We start from the raw sequence: 21,955 nt of genomic DNA, 5'->3' as shown, positions 1-21,955 counted from the left end.
AAGTTCTGGAGAGGGTGATTGATAAATGGATGCACAGAGCATAGCTCTCAACCTGGAAACATCAAAAAATCTGGGCAAAGACCCATGAATAATAGGTACAAATGGCCAAACATCTGTGTACTGATTAACATACAATTTGCATATATAATTATGTAACCCCATCCACTCCAATGGAATTGTGGGAGACCAACTTTTAAATACAAACTGAAGAACAGACAACCACAAATATACTTGTATCTATGAATTTCCCCCTCCAAGGGTGTCTCCACTCTTCATGGTATTTTGCATAAATTTCACTGTGCACTAGATGTTTCTGAAACTTCTCCCTATAAAATCTCTTTCCTGTTCCAGAACTTCAGTGAAAGCCAGCTTTGTGTCAACTGGACAAATTCTGTGTACTGTTACCTAGCTGTTCTATGGGGCACAAAACAGTGAACAGGGAGGTTATCGGTGGGAAGAGCTATGAAATAATATTTTGCAGTACCGTGCAGGAAACCTAGAAGACTGGATTTGAATATGCAGATAAGACTGTATGCACTGTATAGTTGTAAATTTGTTATACTTCCAGTGTGACTCAAATGATGTTTTAAGCTTTACTATGTTTTTATAGGCACAAAATTGAAACAAAATGTTAAATGAGATGCGTATATAAATCAGTTTTTCGGCCACAAATGCAACTCATTGTGTGGTGTGACAGTAATAAGAAACAATACAGCCCGACATATGGTATAATTTCTTTAGAATGTTATGTAGTTCTTATGTTTCTTATCTTTCCATTCTTGTTTCATCTCCGTTCTGTCAAAACAAAGAATCATGGACTAAAAAAGCAGAGGAGTGCATTTGCCTTTCTGGAAGAATGCCCTTGTAAGCATACCTCCTTTAAATGTACTTATTAAATATTTCTCAAGTGCATATTTTCTTTCTTCTTTATTATTTCGGATTTATGGAACAGTATCTCATTGCAAGGTAATCATGTTTCTGATCAAAGACTGTTTTGTTCAAAACATATAAGGTACATTGCTTCATCTACAAATCATAGGTCGTTGCTCAGATGAAATATATTTTTTTAATTGTCTGCCTAAGTATATACAAGATACTCTGTACACAAAGTTGACAAAGCGTATTTCTGCATGAATCTCACAACAATATCTCCTTCCCTGGTCAGAACAGTACTTTGAAATACTAACAATAAAATGTCATCCATAAACAATGAGCCATGGACAACACTCTTCAGGTGTTTGTGTCCTATGTACACCATGTCCAGTATGTCAAGCTTAAAAACACAGTGCAACTGAGACAAAACAGTAAATTGCCTGTTGAGATAGTTTGCAGGCAAAAGTGCTGCTTAGACTGAAAATAACATTTTTAGACAGAAAGGCCCACGTTCTTTCAAGAAAAATTCACTTTGACTGGATCCTTACTACTATGTCACAGTCTGGAGATAAACACACATACACAGGCAAACACACACACACACACACACACACACACACACACACACACACACACACACACACACACACACACTGTGCTGGAAATGATAAACAGAAGACACGTGATCCACTGAGCCTGAGACTGTGTATACAATATTATACATGGTGGGTGAAGGTAAAGATGGTCTGGTAATGATACCTGAAGGAGCCTGGGGTAGAAGAACTGCTGCGGGTGAAATACTTTTTCATTTTCTTTGACACTGGACTGGTTAGCTATGATGGGTCCACACTGAACCACTGACTATCTGTCTGCACTCCGCTGCACTTATAAACTACTGCATGTGTCAATGAACCACAAATGGCTTGCCTACACTTGCACATAGATAAACATTAACATGCTGACTGTACACGCACCCCCTCAAGCCCAGCCATATTCTGACAGGCTGGCAGTCTGCTCACAATGCTGATGTCATTGCACTTGATGATTTCAGCAAGAAATCTGAAAAAAAATAAAAGACCAGAAATTCAGAAATTAAAGGAGCCACTTGGGAATTCATGGCACCCCAATATTTTGACCTCAAAACTGGTAAATACCAAGATATTTGGTATGGTTAAGAGGTCTGATGCAGAGTAGTAGATTGTAAGATGGGAGATAAGCAATTCAGATCAGGATGCAGCACCACTTGACCCGATGTTTGCAGCGAGACAGATACTTGAGAAGAAGCTAGAGATGAGGAGAGAATCCAACTGGGCATTCCTAGACTTGAAGAAAGCATATGATAAGGTCCCAAAAAGGCTGATCTGGATAGTACTGTAGTGGTTTGAAGTCCCAGAAGCAGTGGTAGAATTAGTGCAGGCTATGTATAAGGATCCAGTGACTCAAGTACAAACAGTGTTCAGCCTCACACAACGGTTCACAGTGGGAGTATGTGTAGACCAGGGTTCAGCCCTGAACCCACTGCTGTTCAGACTGGTTATGGAATACATTAACAAATAAGGTCAGAGGGGGCAGATCAACAAAGGTGCTGTATGCAGCTGATATGACATTACAGGCAGACATTGAGCTAGAACTTCAGAAAAGGATAGGGGAATGGAATGCAAAACTGAATGCACATGGGATGAAACTAAAGGCAGATAAGATGACAGTAATAGGAGCAAATTGGAGAAATTCAAAGAAGCTGAGAATAGAGATAGAAGGGAAGATAGTGGAACAGGTAAACAGCTTCAAGTATCTGGGAGGAGTGGTTGAGGAGAAGGGAAGTCTAAATGAAGAGGTCAAAGCTAGAATCAGCGGGGCTGCAGCCAACTGGCATAGGGTGTCAGGTGGAGTCTATGACAGAAGAATGCCAAAGAAGCTGAAAAGTAAGGTGTACAAGACAGCCGTGTGACGAGTACTACTGTATGGTACAGAAACCTGGGCAGTAAAGGCAGACCAGTTGAAGAAGCTAGAGGTGATGGAAATGAAGTGCCTGAGAAGGGTGGTAGGATGCACACTGTGGGACAGATGAAGAATGAGGACATAGCAGAAGCCAAAGTAGCTCCAATTGCAGAAAAGATCAAAGAGAACAGATCATGATGGTTTGGACATGTGCAGAAAAGCAGAATACAATCTGGTGAGGAAGATTTGGGACAGACAGGAAGAAGGTAAGAGGAAGTGAAAATGTTCAGCAAAGAGGTGGATGGATTGTGTAAATTAATATCTGTGACAGTCAGGCATGAGTGTTGAAGAAGACAGGAGTGTGGCACTGAATCAAGAGAGATGGTGACAGTTAACATGATACCCCGACCCCATGTAGAAAAAAAAAATGGGAAAAAGGGGGCTGCTGCTGCTGATGTTGACCTATTTAGTTACACAATGTATAAAGCACAGTATTAGTTACAAGTGCCACAAAAGAAGTCTAAATTTAATGATGGGAAAAAGCACATTTGTAATTGGAAAAAATGTACTGTTTAGAACAGATTGCACTGTGCATCACAGGTGTTGGGACAAATGCATATGTGTGCACAGGGGGACTATGTCATTTAATTGAAAACTTATTTCACTGAAATGCAAATCTTTGAAACCTATTTGATTGAAAACTCATTTCCCTGAAAACTCATTTCATAGAAGAGCATTCCCACAATATATACAGTATACCATAAAAACAAATTTTTGCAGGGGGGCAAGCCCTCTTGCACCCCCATGTGGGGGACTTTACCCCATACTCTCCCATTACTTATATATACTAACTTCATGGTCTTACAACTGCAAATAAGAAAATACCATGCACAGTGAATTTGTGCTGGGGTATAGGCACAAAAATATACAGATCTAGGGGTACAACATGATGCTGACTATTGCAATCCACACATAGGCTCAGTTCCCTAATAGCTCTGATGACAAGAAATTACACCACTTCATGCTTTCTATGCACTTCTACAATTTTCTGTGAAATTAGTTTTTCGTCAAATAGTCTTCAAAGATTTGGGTTTAAATTTAATGAGTTTTCAGTGAAATAACATAGACCCAAGCACAGGACAGTGTAATAACACTGTGAGTGTCCAATACAATAATATAATTCTCTGCTAAGATTTATATACTGTTCTTCATGTACATTGTGTTACTGTGAGGATCATGTACCTGTTTCACAGTATGGGATGCAATGATAACCACAGTTGTAAAGCAATGGATTATCAATCAAGCATTCTGTCCACTTCATTCCCAGATGATTGCATGCTTGCTTTTTTTCTCTTGTTTGAACAATGTCCATTGACAAGACAAACAGACACTTCCTACAAAGGACAGTGCACTGCAGAATAACAATGATGGGTTGTGTGTGAGTAGATTAACCAACACTGTAACACAGCTACAAGTGTAATCATTGGACTGCAGACATACATTAATAAACTGAATTAACTGAGTCCACATCACTTTGAAATCAACATAACTTTTTGTCAACATTCAATACATACATACAAATGTTGCACAATCTAAACAAAGAATTATTTTTTGTAAATTGTTTTTTAATCTCTGAAGTACAATGCTGTCATGTTCCGACACACTGCTGATGACAAAGTATTAGGTTCATAGGTAGGTACTAGGCTATTAGCCCTAGGGTCTATATAAGCCTAGCCAAAAAGGTACCCTGGCTTTCGCCACCCAAGAAAATTATTTTCCTGTGCCCCTGTCAAACAGAGCCACAGAAGTGATCCCTGGGGTGAATTTCTTATTTCCCATCCAATCATCAAGATTTTTCTTGAAGAGTGCAAATGAGGAGCTCTGTTTGACACAGATAGGTAGTCTGTTCCAGAGTATGGGAAGTCTCTAGGACAGGAATCTATCCCTTCAGCATGTTCTGTTTATTGTGGTGACAAGGTTTAGGTCCCTAGAGCGTGTAGCTCAGAGAGATTGTGATTTCTTTAAGTGGAGCATGTCCAACAGTTCTGGGTTTGACATTACTTTGTATGTTAGGCAGAGATCGCCTCTGAGTAGGTGATATGCGACAGAGTAAAGCTGGAGTTTTTTGAGACAGTCTGCATAGGGCATCTGTTTGAGGCCAGTAATCCTCTTTGTGAGGTATTTTTGTGGCCTTTCCAGTTGTTGTAGGTGCATTAGTGCATGCATACTCATAGCATGAGGTGTTAAGCTTACACTGGAAATTAGCAGTAGTCTATGATGATCTCTGCTGACTTTTTCCACAAAAGAAGTATTATAGTCATATAACCATATATGAATCTGGTGAAATAAAGAACGGATATGTGTTATGATCATGTCTCGTGTGCCACGGTTTACACATTTGTCTTGAAAGTTAAAGTTAGTCAATCCTTATATGCATGCTGTAAGTGTATTATGAAAAAAGTGAGGGTTCAAATGTGCTGTTGGAAACATGGCTTATATAAATGTTCTGGAATTAAAGAGATTTTTCAGATGGCACAGAGGTGGTGGGAAGAGATGGACAGTCGGTGACAAAAATACACAATACAGACATCATAAAACATCAGTTCATGTTTCATTTCTGCACATATTTTTGTTGTGTTACTCTTCACTTTATTAGCAGAATTATTCAGGCAAGCTCTGTACAAGACAGGCAACACAATAGGGGGCAGGTATATTAATACAGCAGCAGGATAATGGTGTGTTAAGGAAAGGTGCAGCCAACATTTGCACTCACAGAATTCATACAAAACATTAAAAAACACTTTTGCATACATCTAGACTCAAAGCTTTAGAGCAAGAAAAAATCTACTAACCTGAGTATTGTCTATACATACCATGTAGGAAGTCATACTTCACAAAGTTCCCATGTGACAGCAGATTGCAGGAAATGGGAATGTATGTATCACTCCTCATTACTATGTTGACACCTGTAAGCTGTACATTCAACTCTTCAGCTTGTTGAAAAGTAGATTAACTGGACAATACGAGTAATGTGGCAAAAGACAAAAACTTGCAAGATTTTGCCGTAAGGTGTGTTCTTCCATTTAGCCTCAGTTGCAGTCGGTGCTCCACATCAGACATTGGGCAACTGCAGAGGAGGAAGTCTAATGACACAGAAGGAAGAAGATACATCGACAAGGTGAGAGAAATGTAGGGACCAAGTTGCTTATGACACACAAGCAGGATAATGTTGGCTCATAAGAACATGTAGGCAACAGCTACACATAAGATAGTGTACTAATTCAGTCAGTAACACTTAGCTAATGCCTGGATTACATACCTCTCAACTGTACAGATTTTCAGAGAATGTCCAGATTTTTGCCTCATATTTTTGGTCCGTTTTGCATAAAATTGTGGTTTTCTGGCAAATTATTGGGAAATCATTGAATACTGAATTTAGAAAATAATGACAGCCAATTGGGTTTCAGACTTCATATCTTTCAGTAAATTCATGTTAATGCAAAACCTGTTATTTTATGAACTTTCTAAATTTGTAAGAGCAATAGTTAACAATTGCCTCTATTTTTGGGCCTTTTCCCCACTTTTATTTTTTATTTATGGCTTTATCCCGATTTCTTGCTCTAAGAATTTGAGAGGTATGATTACAACCGTTGAAAATCAGGAAAAATTTGTATATAGATCTAAGGATTATGTTATCATGACACAAAGGAATTTCAACTTCACACACTTTAAATGACACAGCTGAAGGACAGTGATAGCTTCCTGAAGCAGAAGGAGTAAACAGAGAGAGAGACAGACAGGCAGATGGAGACAGGAAGAGCAATAATATTTTTGTGGGATATGTAGGACCGTCTGTATGGTATGTTACTCTTGCTTTACCTCATTATTAATCTGTCATGCTCTGTACAATAAAGTGCTTGTTATAGGAAGGTGTAAAACAGTGCAACCAACATTAATACATAAGCAGAATAAGGGTGACTTACCAAGACTGGTTGGGGCTGCATGATTTTTGCAAATGATATCTTGCCGCACTATTCAAATGATATGTAAATTAAATATTGTAATTGGAGAGAAATATAGACGTTTGCAGTTAACTATATAACAGGAATATAAAATGTTATGAAATAAGAATAACTTGACCTATGGCTTTAATTGAACCCTTTACACAAGGCAAAAACATAAGTCTACAACCAGGGAAATTAGCTCAAAAGGCCACATAGGAACTTCCATTTCATTATATCCAGCAGCCAAACAAACGTTACAGTAACTGCTTCACAGAACTGCCTTTAGTCTGATTTTACTCTGTATTCCCATAGCACAGTGGACTTAAGCACGTTTGCATGAATGTAACTGGACTGCTGAGTCTGAAATTAAAATCTTGCGCTTTTGCCACATGAAGTTAAACAGCGTTCATCGTCACTTAGCACTGATTCAATATGCCAACATCTGCATAAATACTGAAAACAAAAAGTGAAGGATTTTCCATGGGTGGCCTTTTTATGTGAAAAAAGGGTTTGATAGGAAAGTGATGAAAATGGGGGACAGGCAGAGAGTAGGACACAGGCAAAAATACAGGAATTTGCAGGAGGGTGGTGGAACAGAACTATACCTATCAGCTTCATCAGAACATAAATGTTGAAATGACCAAGAATTTCATGACTGTGCAGAGTCACCAGACCATGGATGGAGGACAATATAATAAGGTTGCATAGCCAACTGGGCCAAATCAACTGTGTCAAAAAAGACACATAGGTGACGTGAAGAGATATGTATGGGGTATAATTATTTTAAGGGACAGGTGCTCATTTTCTGTATTTTTCTAACCATTGAGAAATACTGGGGAAGTGGTTTAGAAATGTCAGGATAAGGTTGGTAGGGTAGGTTAGGAATCAGGCACAAACATACAGAACATACAAGACAGACAAGGATGGTGAAGAAGACAAAAAGTTGTGGGGAGTCCAAGAAGTGGACATTGGAAGCACACCCACATACAGCTTGAGAAAAGTGAGACTCTAGTCCTCACCCTCAGAACTGTCATCAATGTCATCACTGTCTCCTGTGTCAGTTGCCTGCATCAGTGGCAAGTGTTGCATCGATTTTGCAATATGACGCATGACCTTTTTACCCTACCAATACATGCAGTCAGGTCCGTCTCCATTATGTCCTCCACCGGCCCTGTCAGCTCCTGATGGGTGACAAACTAAACACCTCCACTAGTACTGCTCCTTGAGGGGTACCACTGCACCAGGGACCATGGCAGAGTTATCTGCCACAGGTGGAGCAGGTAGGGAAGGAATTGTGGAGGAAATACTGATATGTTATGACCCTGAAGTGCTGGGAGATTATGCTGCCTTCTGTGGAGGTAAGGTGGGCCAAGCTGCAGTGGTCGGTCTACCTCTCTGTGTTTTTGGTCATTTTGTTTTCAGCAGCAATGTATGCAAACAGGAGAATTTTAAGAAATAATTAAAAAGAGAGAGATAGGGTGGGCAGGGAGACAAAAAAGAAAAAATTAGATTGATGGCATGTTACATTATTTTATTTGTTCAATACATTTTTTTTTCATTTCATAAACAAATATGATGAATGACTGTGTCCACCTTTGCCACATCTAGATATGATGTGACGGTATTAATGTGTCATAAAGTAAACAATTCTTACTTCTGGGATATAAGAAAGAGCAGCCTTTATTTCAATATGCAGTATAGCATATCTGTATTGACATGTAATAATTACACTTACCATAATTGGATTTTTAAATGAGTTTCATTATTGCTATTAATATTTTAAAAATACTACCCTGTAATAAAATCTAATTACTGCTTTGGGGTATTGAACCCACACACAGTTAAGTTTCATTGCCTAACACAGTGTAGCAAGATCTATGGAGAGGACATGCATGCTTGATATCAAGGTTGTGATATGCCTGCTCTAGATGCTAGGGAGTAAGGGATGGAAATACTTATCTGACTTGCATTTGGACTTGAGCCACTCATACCCCACACCTCCCTGAGATGAGTTAGTCTCTCCTGGTGTGCCTCATGGTTTGCTGGTAATTTCACTGCAGCTGTACAGTAGAGAAAAAGTCACTAACATGACAATGCCATTGATCCACAGTGCATGGAATGTGAGATGCACTGGACACAGCCTTGGCCAAATGAGTCCAAATCTCAGCCTTATACTGAGACCCAGTATAATCTCCCTGCAGCAGCCTATGGCTGTAGTGCTTCATGAGGAGTACCATAAAAATCCTGCAGTCCTCAACACCCCCACCTTCATGCTCAATATTTAGCACCATCCTCTTCATAGCCAACCATGTCTGCAGAAGTCAAGCTAGCAATATATGTCTGTCCAAATTAGTGCCCATATGTACAGCTTGAGGGTACAGCCCTTGCCAACTGCAGTTGCTCAATTGTAAGCATATTTATTCCTTGGCAGATGCATTTGTAGTACTTATATGAAATAGCAATAAAGGTGTAAAACATGGCAGTGAAATTCAATGCTTAATGGCTTGGCTTGTAATCCTTGCTGTTTGGAAGGATAAATAGGATGAATTGTGAAATATAGACTGTTAAAATTGTGTTGTACCATCTGGAAATTGAACCCATGGGATAAAGAACACAAAAATTAAAACTAAGCTTATTAATTCTCATTGCAAAAGGAGAATTTCATTTTAAGCATTGTAATTAGAGATATGCCATTTTCAGAATGAATGGAGATATACTTTAGAGAGGCCTGTATGTGTGTAACATTAAGTAGGCCTGAAATTGTATTCTTATGTAAAAGGCAATATTTTTTGTTATTAATATATTTCAGATGGATGGAGTTGCATGACCAGAGGAATACAGGTTGGGGTATGTTGCATACATACTTCACAAGACATATTAACCTAAACACTTAGTTAGGACATATGGTTAGTCCTGATAATCATAACAACAGTATTGTGCCCATCATGCATTTGCAAATGCATTTCAAATTAAATATCCTTATTCTCATATCAACAGATTTTACAGACATTATCTTGGAGTTATACGTGAAGCATTAATGATATATGCTAAATAGAAACTTTTAGTTATGCAAGCATTACCGATACATTCCTTGCCATGGTGGTAGCATTGTTGCCTCACAGCAAGAGGTTCTCCTGTTTGATTCTTGGCTGGAATGCCTTCTGTGTGGAGTCTGAATATCCTCCCCACAGTCGTGTGGCATTCGAAAGACATGCGTGAATGGGTGTGCCTTCGCTGAAGGTTGAGCATCGAGCTGGCAACTCGGCACCATAAAAATCGACTTCCAATCATTAGCAGACCGGAGTTCCACTGTGGTGACCCCTAAATGGGAAAAGCCAAACAACAACTGATACATGCCTTGCAATAAACATACTCATCTTTCTCATTTGTATTTAAATTTACATTCCTAATCAAAATATTGTAAGAAATGGGCATTCTGATACTCTTTGTAAAGGTGTCCATTAGTTATATTCAAACCATTAATCACCTGGGTGCTTTATCTAAAGTCATTGTACTTATACATTGTGCCACAGTGATAGGTATGTGACAGGTGGAATTTCTTCACTCAGTACTATCCGCAGTCCTGATGAAAACACATCATTTCCAGGCATGTGTGCTACAGAAGGTAGAATAAATTGTATTGTACACTTTTTCCCTAGACAGTGAACCATGTCTGTGTGCAGCAGAGGGGGGTGCTAATGCAAAAGGCTTTAGAAAAAATATGAGAGACAGAAGATGGTAGTAAAATGAATTCAAACAATGGGTATATCCAGCAATGACCAGAGCATCTCACATCTACTTGCAACATCAAGAATGCACTTTGTGAAACACATTATCAAACTTGTACTTAATAACAAATCATTTGAAAGTGGACAGACAACAGCGTATATGTTGTTAGCAATACTGAGAATATCTGAGCTTTAAAAACAAAAAAGAAAAATACAGCCAAGATAGATTTTCCAATGTGTGATTCTTTAAAACCTCTTGTTTTAGAGATAACATGGGATATTTGCAAATGGCCCCTTAAGAACATCAGATGTTTCAACTATATGGCAGTTCTGAATGCCTATGACATTTCCCTTGTTAAGTCTGTTATGGACAAATTCAGGCCAATAAAGCCAAACACCACTAGCTGTGGACATGCATGTTTCAGCCTTATTATGGCCTCATCAGCACAGCATAAGTGGATTGTTTGGCTAACATTTGGAAACACAGGGTTGTTGTACGCAGCTGGTGTCCATAACAATTAGGCATCTGCAAAATATCCCAACTAACAAACTAAAACAACAAGTAACAAGGTCACACAGAAAAAAATAAGTAAAAGCAGGTGCATTTTATGCAACCATTACTATTTGGAGTGCTGATAGCTGCACCAGCAATAGGTTTCTTTGATATACTGATTACAATCTAAATTAAAAGTTACACTTTTTTTCTTTAGTATTGAACCCTGCTTGTACACTGCCAAGCAACACACACATTTAGATGGCAAATAAATAAATAAATAAAAGAAATATATATTGAGAATAATTGAAAGGAAAGTTTAAACAATAAAAGGATATATGTACCAAGCACCTTATAGTGACACATTAATCATCTTCACATGATCTTGCCTCACCAGTAGATTCTTTACTGTAACAAATTATTAGGACTTTCATATTTAAACTCATGTATATCACATGCTGTTATTACTACTGAGTATTTTCCAACAGCTGCACTTTCATAAATCAAAGTGATTGCCGATATTTATTATGACCTTCGTCAGTAAAATGATCTGTAAACAGGATTTGAAACCTGCATCACCTGTCCCTTACTCTAAGCTGACATCATTTACACCTTGTCCCACAGACATGGACATCTGTTAGGTCCATTCTCTGTAGTGATTACTATTCTCCATGCTGACAGCTGCACACCAGCACCAAGCCTATTTGCTCTACTGAAGGCAAGACAAATTAAAAATTTCACTTTTTTCCTTAGGCCGTGAAATTTGTCATTGTCAAATTTAGTTAAATAGTGCCCTTTTTTGTAAATTATTTGGTTGGTTGAACCATGTTGTTGTATGATTACATAGGTTGGGAGGTGGTCACTTACAGTATCTGCTTAGGAACCAGATGGTTTTATATTATGGGGTTTATTTGTCAATATCCAGTCCACTGTGGACTGCCTGATAGTGCTTTTCTTGATTCTGGTGGTAGAGGTTATTAGTCAGGTGAAGCCAAATATGCGAACAGAGTCCTTGGTGTTGCTGCTGCTGTTTATGGATTGCCAGTCTTTATTTAGGTTACTTACGATGAAGGTTTCCAGGGTGATGTTGTCAGATATCCAGTGTAGGACATTTTTGGCTGTGGTAATGTTTTTTTTCTGGTGGGATGTATGCTGCTGAGATACATATAGATTTTTTTTTACTAATTTTGAGTCATGCAATCAGAAGTTCAGCATTATTCCATTTTGGAATATTTAGATGGGCTGGAGTTATTTCTAAGTTATTTTTAGAAATAATAGCAATGTCACCTGCTCTTTTTAAGATTTCTGTCTATACTCAGTCATTTCTCATTTGGCAATAAATGCCTGGATGAGTGGGATATTGGCAACAGTTAGGGTAACTATGCATTCACGCAATATTTAACAAAGAGTGCAAAGACTGCAGCTTTAGTCCACTCTTAATTTAGGGTGCCTCCTTCCCTTATATTTGCTTTCCTAAGAACAATGCTATCTCATTTTATTGCATATGGTATCTGAATCAAAGAGTAATGTACTCCCTTGAATATGCACAACATTTCTTAGTAAGAGTCAAGAACTGTGGTCATAAAAATGGCATCTGGGTGCTAGGAATGCTGGTCTCCTAACTCAGTTAGTGAATTTCCAGACTTTTTAGTACGTCTCTTCACCATGACACAAGACTACATCAAAGAGGGGAGACTGTGAGACACTGATGTTTCTGCTGTCAGACTAATCATTGATACCTGCAAGCCATTAGAAGGTAACAGTTCTCAGTGCTTATCCTTGACGGGCTATGGTGTGTGCATGCAATCACATAGGTCCTTACACAATGTTTACCTTCTCTGCACTTAGTGCAGATTGTGGTAGTCAGGAATGCTAATAATTTAACACTGTATTTGCATTCTCCCAGTGCTTAGAGGGCTGAATCTGTATTATGTAAAGGTAATCATGCAGCTAAGGAACCTGTACCATGGTTAGGAGACTGTTTTGATCCAGAGAGGGCAATGCTGCTATATACACTTTGAGGAGATGTATCTACTTTTTAACATGCTTTTTTGCCAAGGTCTGTTGCTATTATTTACAGAATGCTTTTAGTTTAACATTAATGATGGATTACAGTGGCTAATACAGCCATTGGTTTATTTGTCTGCATTTTCTTTATCATTTATTGCTGGCATATCCCATGTGTATCAATTATTTGTCTGCGCTACAAAGGTTTGTACAGAATACTACCTGACATAATTGTGTATGTTCAGTTTTTCTGGGAATATGTAGCAGTTATTGCAGAAGAGTGACATCTAACTTTTTAGTAAGGTTAGGTACGTTTAGATGTGTAGCCCAAAGAGTGTGCTAGGTTGTGTTATCTACCTGCCTGCCTGCGCTCCACACCAGTGCAGATGCCACTTTAAAAGTTTTCTCCATTTCTATTTGTACATTGTGAATTATTATAGTTAACATTGTGATGTCTATATTAGAGAACTGTTATAATTGTTAATTTTATGAATTTTGTAATGGAGGGTTGTCTTAACCTGTATGTAGCTATAGGGAGCATTACCTTTTCAATTGTTGCATGCTTGATGGATGCATACATTTATACATAACTGAGTTCAAAGCCATCCTGTGTATTATAGATTTCTTTTTCTGTGTGTTTTCTGTTTCATCTCATAAAGGGCTATGGTACCCAAGACATCTGTACCTTGCAAGCTGCCATTGAGCTTTTTTCTTAGGGAGGTCACACATCTGCATAAGATAGGATATGACAGTAGGTGATCAATGATTTCAGTGCTGTCAGAGGGCATGGAAGAACCTACGCCCAGGTATGATATAGGACAAGTGATATAATCACCTCTGCCCATCACAGAGTGTATGCAGTTGCCCAGCAACAGAGGGATATCAGTCTGGCCATTGTCAGAGATTCAGCCTGCTCAGCTGAGGGTTCACACAGAATCATTGATGTTGGCACTGATGTGGATGCCAGATGCAGATTGTCTAAGGCAGACCTTCCAAGTTTGAAAAATAAAAATAATTTAACTGTCATTCTAGATGCCATTATTTGCATATATCTAGAGCCAGCAATACGTGTGGGCTAGATGACACAGTACGAGAGAGACAGAGGAGGATGTTTGGGAGGGGAACGCAATGGGTCAGTAAATTCTTGTATGAGATGGTTCTTAATCTGCACATGTAATGGGGATTGTTCTGTATTTCCTGTGTTATTTGCACTGTGATACACCTCAGCCTTCTTTCCTATTCTTTCCTTAGATACAGGGACATCTCGATCGCAGTCTTCACATGATAAGCACACCTTTCTTATTGATATTAGTGTATACGAGGCAGATTTAGGTCTAAATGAGACTCATACTTGTATTGCTGTAGCATCTATTCTAATTTAACACACCTTTCATATAACAAATGATTGATCACTTTCATTCTCTATGTCTCTCTTTGTCACGTTTATTGCATGTTATTATAGTTATTATACAGTATATATAAAAAGTTTACACACCTCTGTTAAAATGCCAGGTTTTTGTGATGTAAAAAAATGAAACCACAATAAATCATTTCAAAACTTTTCCCTCCTTTAATGCGACCTATAACCTGTTCAATTCAATTGAAAAATAAACAAATCTGTTAGTGGAAAAAAATATAAAAAATAAAAAATGTACAATACGCTGGTTGCATAAGTGTGCACACCCTTAAAATAATACTTTGTTGTATGTGCACACCCTTAAAATAATACTTTGTTGAAGCATCTTTTGATTTAATTACAGCATTCAGTCTTCTTGAGCAGGAGTCTATCAGCATGGCACATCTTGACTTGGGAAAATTTGCCCACTCTTCTCTGCAAAAGCTCTACAAATCTGTCAGATTGTGAGGGCATCTCTTGTGCACAGCTCTCTTCAGGTCACCCCACAGATTTTCTATTGGATTTAGTAGGTAAGGGCTCTGGCTGGGCTGTTCCAAAACTTGAATTTTCTTCTAGTGAAGCCATTCTTTTGTTGATTTGGATGTATGCTTGGGGTAATTGTCATGTTGCAAGGTGAAATTCCTCTTCATCTTCAGCTTTCTAGCAGATGCCTGAATGTTTTGGGCCAAAAGTGACTGGTATTTGGAACTGTTCATAATTCTCTCCACCTTGACTAAAGCCCCAGTTCCAGCTGAAGAAAAGCAACCCCAAAGCATGATACTGCCAACACCATGGTTCACCGTAGGGATGGTGTTCTTTTGGTGATGTGAAGTGTTGTTTTTGCGCCAAACGTATCTTTTGGAATTGTGGCCAAAAAGTTTAACCTTAGTCTCATCAGACCATAACACAATTTCCCACATGCTTTTGGGAGACAATGCATTGTTTTGTAAATTTTAGCTGGGCCTGGATGTTTTTTCTGTGTAAGAAAAGGCTTCCGTCTTGCAACCCTACTCCATAGTCCAGACATATGGAGAATACAGGAGATTGTTGTCACATGTAGTACACAACCAGTACTTGCCAGAAATTCCTGCAGCTCCTTCAGTGTTGCTGTAGGTCTCTTGGCAGCCTCCCTGACTAGTTTTTGTCTTGCCTTTTCATCAATTTTGAAGAGATGTTCAGTTCTTTGCAACGTCACTGTTGTCCCATATTTTCTCCACTTTTTGATGACTGTCTTTACTGTGTTCCATGGTATATCCAATGCTGTGGAAATTTTTTTGTACCCTTCTCCTGACTGATACCTTTCAACAGTGAGATCCATTTGATATGCTGTAAGATCTCTACGAACCATGGCTTTTGCTGTAGCAGGCAACTGAGTAAACATCAGGAAAATCCTACTAGAACAGCTGAATTTTATTTGGGGTTAATCAGAGTCTCATTAATTGATGGCAGGTGTGTACCCAAGAAGACTGAATGCTGTAATTAAATCAAAAGGTACTTCAACAAAGTATTAGTTTAAGGGTGTGCACACACAACAAAGTATTAGTTTAAGGGTGTGCGCACTTAAGCAACCAGCATATTGTAAGTTTTTTATTTTTCATATTTTTCCCTTAACAGATTTGTTTGTTTTTCAATTGAATTGTACAGGTTATAGGTCACATAAAAGGTGGGAAAAGTTTTGAAATGATTTATTCTGGTCTCATTTTTTATATCACAAAAACCTGGCATTTTAACAGAGTTGTGTAAACTTTTTGTAACCACTGTAGGTGATCCTGACAGTGGCACTTTGGAACTGCTACCATCTGAGGAACTGCTACCATCTGATGTCAAAGTATTGGTAGCCACTGATGATGATGATGGCAATGAAGAGGCACAGTGGGGGGCTGCAGAGGGTCAGTCTGACATTGAGGTTGTAGGCTCCAAATCCCATGTCCATATTTTGGACACAGTCAGGATGCCTATGCATACCCATGTCATGGAGCCTTCTGATAAAAGACAGGTTGAGGGTAACACAGCTTATCAATGTAATGTGGTTGATCTGGTTGCAGAGCTGTTTGATTATCTCCATAGCCATTGCGAGGGTGAGATGCCACACAGAAGGGTTGGTAGAAGTGCTCAGAGGAGGCCTGATGTCCACCCTTCTCCTGATGCTGGTGTGTAATTATGTGCCACCAGATGTACGTTTAGGGCTATAGTGGAGGCAGAGGCACATTCCACCATGGCCTTGGAAGAGATAGCATGACTTCTAAATGTCATGTATTCTAATGTATATCACTCCCTGAATCATGTGGGCAAGTCTTTGGACAGGACGAATAACACACTGGATCAGGAAGTGTCTCTGATGGAATGCCTGTTGAGGCAGAGTGGGCATCCAAGTGACCAGAAACCCACTACATCTTCTGGTGTTAGCAGATGTAGTCGTGCAAAATCCTGCTCCTGAAATGACACTACATCCGCTGCTCTGTCAGTGACTGAGGTGTCCACACCCAGACATGGCAGATGTCGGTGTTCAGGTCCTTGGCATAGTCATGATGAGAGCTTATCCAGCAGACATCTCTCACATTAAGGTAGCACCCTGACTTCTATCCAAGGCTGTGGAAGTAGCACTGCAATTCCTATCAGAATTAGTTCTCGTGGTCAGGAGAGATGACGCTTAACTGACTACTCTTACGTGTCTGGTTCACTCCTGTCCAAGACTGTTTTCATGCAGGCACACACATGCACACACACACACACACACACACACACACACACACACACACACACACACACACACACAGACACGCACACGCACACACACACACATGCGCGCATACGCGCACATGTGCACATGCGCACACACACACACACACACACACACACACACGCACATATTGAAAAGAAAAAAAAGTTGCCCACACCGCCTCACACACATGCAATCTATCTAAGCATTACTGCTGAGTGCTGTACATCTCTTGTTACTGGCCCTGATAACTGTATACTTTAATAAATGCTAAGCATTACTGCTTAGTGCTGTACATCTCTTGTTACTGGCCCTGATAACTGTATATTTTAATAAATGCTAAGCATTACTGCTGAGTGCTGTGCATCTCGTGTTACTGGCCCTGATAACTGTATACTTTAATAAATGCTAAGCATTACTGCAGAGTGCTGTACATCTCTTGTTACTGGCCCTGATAACTGTATGCTTTAATAAATGCAAGTGTTTCTTACTCGCACACACTCACTTCTTTGGTGTCAGCCTTGACCTCCTACCCCTTCAGCACCCTGTGCAACTGTTAACTGTGCCCTGCCCTTTGCACATGTCTTTGTGATTTGCATATATGTCTCATGCATGCAGTGGATAGCTAATGCTTGCTTACTCACAAACTTATATTTATCAGTATGTAATGCAGGAGAAACGTTTCTGATTTCTTGTTCCTTCTCATTTGTGAATGATTGTTTATATAATTGTTGAACCTTATTATACTTCAGTTAATACTGTAAGTAAAGCAGTCAAGGCAGTAGGTATCAGCCCTTGAAGTTAGTGTTAAGCCCATTCTTTCTGAATTCAGAGTGCTCTAACTGCACTGAGTAAGATCTGAGCCACAGAGGCTGTTGTACAGGAAAGGGAGGTGGTACTTTTACCTCAACCTATGGCTCATCTTCTACTTGCAACTGACAAAAGGATGTCTTTGGCCAAACAGTCTGAAGGTCTGGCTTCACTCCACAGCTGGTACAATTTGTATTAAATAACAAACTCAGATTTCCATTAGGTCAGTGAATTATATGGCACTCTCCTGATTAACAGCCTGTATCATGCTAGATGCCCTCTATGGGGCAGCATTTTCAGTTTTGATCCTTAACTCCTAGCCAGTGGCCACTGTGATAGTTCATATCACAGTAAGAGCCTCATACAATCCAACCTGCACATATATGCTCCTGCATATGCAGTGAGGTGAGCTGTCATCACTAACTTGGGAAAGCCAAAATCAAGTCCCTGTTTTACCTGCATCTTTGTTGCCTGCAAACCTCTATTCCATATGGATTGCAGTGAACTAGAGCATGACTCCCTCACCATCAAATAGATAACATGGTATCAGCCACTAACCTCCCTACACCCCCACCACTCTGTTCAGGTGATGAGCTGCTAACTGGACTTGGGTCATATGGGTTGTAGTCTGGAATTTATCTGTCCTTGCTACAGTCAGTGCTATATTTAAATCATTTTCAGCTATACTTTGTAAATATATTTCAGAACTTTAATATGGATTTACATTGCATAATGAAAAGTTTCCATTTAACTGTTTGTGTACGTATGTGTGCATGCACATGTATATGTGTGTGTGTGTGTACATGTGCTTGTTTGTATGTGCTTGTATGTGTAGGTGTATGTGTGTGTCCACCTGCGTGTGTGTGTATGTGTGTTTATATGTATGTGAGAGTGTGTGCCAGTGTGTGTGTGTGTATATGTCTGTGTGCGTGTTTTGTATGTGTGGGGGTATGTGTATGTGTCTACCTGTGTGCATGTACCTTTGCGAGTGCATGTGCTTTGTATGTGTTTGCATCTGCATGTGTGTGTGTGTGTGTGCGTGTGTGTGTGCGTGTGTGTGTGTGTGTGTATGTGTGTGTGTGTGTGTGTGTTTGTGTTTGTGCACTTGTGTATCTGTGTTTTGTATGTGTTGGTGTGTGTGTGTTTTATATATGTGTGCATGTGCGCATGTGTATGAGTGTATGGGAGTGCCAGTGTGTCTGTGTGTGTGTGAGTGTCGGTGCATGCCTGTAAGAGAGTGTGTGTGTGTGTGTGTGTGTGTGTGTGTGTGTGTGTGTGTGTGTGTGTGTGTGTGTGTGTGTGTGTGTGTGTGTGTGCCATGATATTTAAGCATAGATGAATGGTGTATCATGACATTGCAGTGATTTATTGACTGCTGGACCTGAGAAGCCCACTGTTAATGGCAGAAGAGTGTGCATCAGGCAGAAAATATAAGGCAGACAAATTTTTGTATGCAATTAACAAATATCAGCTACATCTAGAGATGTAACATGGCCAAAGTTCCTCGAGGAAGTCAATTTTCTGATGTCTTGGATAGACAGGATTCTCTAGAGTCGCCATGTATTCTACGTAAAGAAAAAAGGAAGAACTGAGAAAAGGCAGAGAAAGTACCTTGAGGTTAAAATTTCTGAAAGAAAAGAGAAATCTTGACTTTGTAAGTGAGGAGTCAGTCTGAAAACCTGTAAGATGTTGGGGTAGTGCAGGATTACAGAGAGAAAAGACTATCAGCTCAAATACCTGTGTGGAATGTTTAATGAATAACGTACTGTTTGAATATTGGTTTATTACTAGACTGAGGATTTATGCTAAAATCTGTTTTACTTCCCTATGACTATTGTGTTTCAAGTTGTGTTTTTATATTAATTGAACAAAGCACATTTTCGGTTCCTTTTGCTCAAAAGAAAATAAGAATGTGTGTGTGTGTGTGTGTGTGTGTGTGTGTGTGTGTGTGTGTGTGTGTGTGTGTGTGTGTGTGTGTGTGTGCGCGTGCATGTGTGTGTGTGTGTGTGTGTGTGTGTGTGTGTGTGTGTGTGTGTGTGTGTGTGTGTGTGTGTGTGTGTGTGTGTGTGTGTGTGTGTGTGTGTGTGTGTGTGTGTGTGTGTGTGTGTGTGTGTGTGTGTGTGTGTGTGTGTGTGTGTATGTGTGTGTGTGCGTGCGTGTGTGCTATTCTAACCTGTAGCTCAAGCCTCATATATAAAGTCTGAACTGTTGAACTAATTGCATTTGCAATATTCCATTGGTTGTTTGCAGTGGCAAAACTAGTTTCTATAAACTGTGACTTTTCCAAGCTACCTGCTGTGCTTAAGTTTTCTTCCCCACTGCAGTTTAAAGAATGCAATCCATATCAAGCTAGTGCTTCACTGTTTATCAGAATAAAATTGTTTTGCTTTACTTGACAAGCTTTCTGATAAAACTGAGACATAAACTGATAAAAAGAAGGAACCATTAAAAACCCTGTGCTCAAACAGGAATTTATTCTGGGAAAGGGATTCTCATGGCAGTTAAAAGTTTACCTGAAGAAATGTTCCTGTAAAAATCAAAACCTTGTGTGATAACCCATGTCTCACCACTTTTTGTTGTTGACCTGAATGTGCTCAAAGCATAGCTACTGTTCTTTCTTTATCAATGGAAAGAATACATGAAAAGGTAATGGAAACCGTGCCTGGAGAGTAAGGTGATTAAAGCAATGAAAATGTGGGAGACAAAGGATTTGGAATGGATACTGGATTTGAATAACAAAAAGAGGAAGGGGTTTTACTGAACTTTGAGGGAGTGAAGCAGTATTTTGAGATTTTAAATTTGGACTAAAAGAGTTAGTTTACAGAACCATTCTGAAGAGGGTAAAGTATCTGATGGATAGGAGGGTAACTTATCAAATAATTGATAATGGAGGTAGTGCTCAAGTTGTAGGGCTATAACAGAAAGGAATCTCAAAAGAACACAGTGGAGTGAAGTATAGATTGCTAGTAGGAAGTATAGCCAAGTGGGCTATGAATTGTGTAAGGGAACAATGGTGTAGGAAGATTTATTAGTTGTTGAGACAAAATTTGTGGGAGAGAGTTTGGGAAGGTGCAAGGAGAATGAGCCATTTTAGTCAAGCTGGAGGTGCCCCCCCTGGAAGTAGTTGCACCTTTATGCTATAAGATGCCATGATATTTAAACATAGATGAATGGTGGTTTGAAGTGAAGTAGGTGAAGCACTGGTAGTGGGAAGAAACGGGGGTGGGGTCAGCAGGGCATATCATGGTCTTGTCTGTTTGTACAGGTCTCTGGTACAAGATGGTTACCCTATGGAATAGGGTATATGGTGGAAGAGTGGGAAAGATATGGGAATTTCATAGATTCAATGATTTATAGGTATATATCAGGCTTACAACCACCAGGGTCATTATAAGCCTAACTACAAAACCCAACCCAATGGTGCCCCTATTATTAAGAGGGGGTATGCTAGGAAGTTTCTAAAGGTTATATGGGGGATGTGTTAGTTTGGGCATAGTTACTGTCTGCTTCTGTCTAGCAGAGACAATGGGCCAGACCCAAGGTGAATTGATGATTTCCATCCATTGGTCAAGATTACATGTAAATAGGGTTAGGGATGGACTCTGCTTCACATTCATGTGGAGCCTGATCCGGAGCATTAGGATCCATTGAGAAACATATTTGTCTCGCCAACGTGTCCTATTTATGTTGCAAGCAAAACTTTATTCCTTGGATCTAGAGATTCTGATGTTTTTAATTTGTGAATGTGCAAGAGGTTCATCAGAGCTTGATATGAGGATGTCTTGTATGCCAGCTATAGACTGCCTCCCAATAACTTGTAGCAGACCAAGTACAGAGATAGGCCTTCACGGCAATCTCTATAGGACACTGTGTTTATACCCCGGATTTTCTTGGTCAGGAACCTTTGTGGTCATTCCAGCTGTTGCATACGTCTGGTCAGGTACACGTTGAAGGGTGCATCATACTCAATGATGGGTCTAATGAGGA

This window comes from Protopterus annectens, chromosome 9.part0 (assembly GCF_019279795.1).
Source record: "Protopterus annectens isolate FY-2018-M chromosome 9.part0, PAN1.0, whole genome shotgun sequence".
Classification (NCBI taxonomy): Eukaryota; Metazoa; Chordata; order Ceratodontiformes; family Protopteridae; genus Protopterus; species Protopterus annectens.
The sequence above is the reverse complement of the archived record's forward strand: the minus strand, read 5'-3'. Positions refer to the sequence as shown.